Source organism: Cryptotermes secundus, unplaced genomic scaffold (genome assembly GCF_002891405.2).
Source record: "Cryptotermes secundus unplaced genomic scaffold, Csec_1.0 scaffold1495, whole genome shotgun sequence".
Taxonomy (NCBI): Eukaryota; Metazoa; Arthropoda; class Insecta; order Blattodea; family Kalotermitidae; genus Cryptotermes; species Cryptotermes secundus.
In genome coordinates this window covers 247,384-251,509 of record NW_019720595.1, presented here as the reverse complement: position 1 = coordinate 251,509, position 4,126 = coordinate 247,384, and positions in this window count along the sequence as shown.

Genomic DNA, 4,126 nt, shown 5'->3' with positions numbered 1-4,126 from the left:
ACTTCGGTTTTTCTAGATCTTACACATTCGGTAGGACTCCTTGGGCGGGTGATTAGCTCGTCGCAAGGCGTCTATCTGTATACAACCACAGAAAAACACACACACAAACTAAACATCCATGCCCTGAGTGGGATGGGAACCCACGATCCCGGTTTCCAAGCGAGCGAAGACAGTACATGCCTTAGACCGCTCGGCTACCGTGACCGGCGGAAATCTCTTAAGAAGCTTTAATATTAGAGTACATTAACGGTAGGTTATGAGGAAGTGACGTGGATGCACGTAGCTTAGGGCTCAGTACAAGGACCGTGTTGGACCTTCCGGTTCTGCTCCCAGAATGTTAAGAGTCAATCACTGGGCCATTCAAAGGGTTAGAGAGTCATGGAGTAGGCAGACAGCCACTCACCGATTCCGTCAGTCTGTTATGTAACAGACCTCATGAATAACTCAAATTAAGCATTAGTAATATACGCCCTTATGTGTAATCAAAGTACTAATGGCGTAACGACTGACAGGCGAATCCAAACGTCACATAAATCTGTCAGGAGGTTTGGAAGGAAGATGAGCTGTGCGGTCACACCAATTGACAAAAGCATGGGCAGACATATACGGCTCCTTAATGGAACTGACCAAACAACTCGGCACACAGAGAGGAACGAATAATAATAATTGTATACCGAAGCGGATTTATAGGGGGTCCCTCCTTTCTGAGTAGTCAGGAACATTCAGTGTAGATCCCCTCCCCCCCCAAAAGAACTTTTTCTTTTTCCAAATGAGCTGATTATTCCTGAAAGTACAACAAAACACACTGCCAGACAAGATGGACGTAAAGCACACACATCACATCATGACAATACAATGCAAAAAGTTTCAACACCTTCCCAAGTAGTCAGCGGAACTAAAGACATGCTGCAACAGCATGAACCGCATTAAGAAGGCTGTGAGTTGTGCCAACCTGAGGAACGCCACATCCCTGTACCTCTTACATATCTGCTGACAATTTTAAATTGACAGGGTATAAATCGTGGGATTGTAGAATGGCTGTGAATGGTCGTGGCCTATTTAAGGCATTATCCCCATACCTCAGTCATAATAGTCTCTTTCTTTGCCGAGATTTGAAGCCGGGACATCCTGAATATAAAGTAGAAAGAATGTGGCTTCTATTTGAAAATAGATATTGTACAGACCCTACAAGTAAATTATTAAAGAAATTGAGAATACTCAAAAAATACCTTCGGGCCAAGAAGTGAACCCAAGACCACTAGATTAAGAAGCATCCAATGGTGATGACTGTTTTGAGAGTACACGGTTCTGGCCGATTTTGAGTTACTGTCGTAGGATTTTTCAGATTAGGGGCTGAAAAAACTCGCGGAAAGGACGTCTCTCACTATTTCCGATCTCTAAGTTTAGAAACAAAACCGAACCTCCAAAATGCAGACCACTAACCAACTCAACTCAGCCGTTATTTTATAAGGAAAGGTCCTCAATTCTTACAGTACAAAACCCCAGTGTTTTCGTGGATAAGATGAGGAAAACAAGGGAAATGTCTTACCAAGGATATCGCTTCTCCGCGTCAGTAACTCAAGCTAGGTACTTCTGAACATGAAGCAAGGGTGTTAATCATTCTATACTTATTTATTTATGGAGCTGAGCCCTTCTTGAGGAGCCGCCAAATCTGCAGCTACTCAAGGATTTCCCTGCATTTTATGGAACCCGAAGGTTCATTACCGTGATCACCCTTCACTGGTCTATATCCTGAGCCAGATCAATCCAATCCATCCCACTCCATCCTATCTCTCTAAGATCCATTTTAATATTGTCCACCCACCTACGCCTTGGTCTTCACCGTGGTCTCTTTCCCACCAATATCCTACATGCATTATTCCTCCACCCCATTCGTGCTACATGCCCTGCACAACTCATCCTCTTTAATTTGATCATTCTAATTTTAACATTATACCAGGAAAAAAGAAAAACTCATCAAAGCCCGCGTAGAAAGCAAAGAGGAACCAAACATTGTTACTGAAGAAAGCAATGACATGAAATAATGCACGTTTCGGGCAAATAGAAATCGTGTTTCATACCGAAAGGCAGCAGCCTCGTTACCTCTTTACCGGTGCATGTCAGCTGGTGCACGCTTACCTCAGCATCGGACTCAGGGTTGACCAAACGCGTCTATATAAGCAAATGCTGAAACTTCCTGCTATAAGAATATGATTCTGTCAGCATTATTTTCAGCTGGTTAATGGTTACATGGCAACATCACTAAAGGCTTGCTGATCTCGTAATGATTGGACGAACGGAAGTCATGTCCATCCTTCTGTCTGCTAGAGCAAATCATCTCGGAATCTACCGACGGATTTCTATGATATTCTCTACTGAAGAGTCGGAGGTCAACGATAAATGCTTTAGAACGAATTTAAGTTTGTTAAGTATCGATACGACATGAACACTACGTCAAATTATTCTCAAATATAACTTTGAGCAATGTTCTGACAAGCGGCTCACAGCCTGGTGATGGGTATACCACTTCACCTCATAATCGGGTGTCTGTCACTTGCTGCCTGTCCACTTTAACCCGCATTCCGGCCAGCTCACAGAAATGTTGGCATCTCGTTTCCACTACAGCAAGCAAACCTCCGCACCCTCTTATTGTTTCATAATACTGTAATTTCACTGTAACAATGCATGTCAAAACAATTACCACAAGAACAACGTCTTTATCTCTATGACGTAATTGTCTTCACCTTCCGTCCTGTCGGAGTCACTGAAACCCATAACATACACATCAGATGTCACGATTAGCACACCTTTGTATTCCGCAGGTCAGGTGTACAATTGAGGCTACTCTGAATGAGGTATTTCCGGATTTTCGCCAGTTTCTGCAGGCAATCTCTGCGACGGTGTCTTGAAGTTTACCATGACCACTTCATTCTAAACGATTTCAAATTCAACATTCATTACTATGCTCCCAGTCGATGCTTAATAGCCTGTACATTTACAGCACAAATAAACAGAGGTTCCGAAATTATTTCAGTGCCAGCAACAATCTGACATAGTCGATGAGGTCATAAATATGTATAGAGGCGTGGAGGTAAAGCTACCGTATTCATTATCTTGGCAGTGTATGGTGGTGAGTGGTTAACTAAATGCTCCGTAACATTAACGCCGACAAGACAGTCTGCAGCAATTTGGTAGGAAGTGGGCCCAGAACTGGTCTGGACACGGTGGCGACGAAAATTCCGACTCTGTCAGTGACAGAACTCCAGTCGACCAGACTATGGTCTGAGTTATTCCAGTTCTACAGAAATATCACAGATATTAGTCTACTATTAGCAGCAGCGCAGTCGTTATAGCGACTGGCTACAAGCTGAACGACCGAGCGGTCTGAGTTCGAGTCCCGGTAGGGTCAAGAATTTTCTCTTCTCCACGTCGTCAAGACCGGCTCTGGGGTCCACACAACCTCCTATCCAATGGGCTTTTTCGCTGGGTGGTAAAGCGGCGGGAACGTGAAGCTGATCTCTCAGCTCCAGCTAGTGAAGAGGTCAAGAAATCCCGGTAGCCGAGCGGTCTAAAGCATGTACTGTCTTCGCTCGCTTGGAAACCGGTATCGTGGGTTCCAATCCCACTAAGGGCATGGATGTTTAGTTTGTGTGTGCGTTTTTCTGTGTGGCCCTAGCTCTAGTAAGACGCTATACGGATCAATGGACAGGAGAACATGTCAAGGTGTAGGCTGCCTGGACTTACGAACACATCATAAGGTACATTTGTTTATAGTCAAATGCGCCGAGAACAATTACTAACCAAGATTAGAACAAATCAATTCATGTATAACGTGGGATATAGTTTGTGACAACTGCAACACAACAACAACAACAACAACAACCTGGAGAAGAAATATGGATACAAACGCGTTTAACACATCATTTCCAACGAGACAGAATTACAAAAATGTTTCACATTTCTGAATACTGTTAATCCATTTACGTATATAAATTGAAGAGAAGAATAATAAAATGGATAGGCAGCTGGAAGCAGGTGTGGACGATTGGATGATATGTCGGATCGATGATGTACGTCTGGATGATTGTATGATTACATGATTCGATGGATGGGTTAGTGGATAATG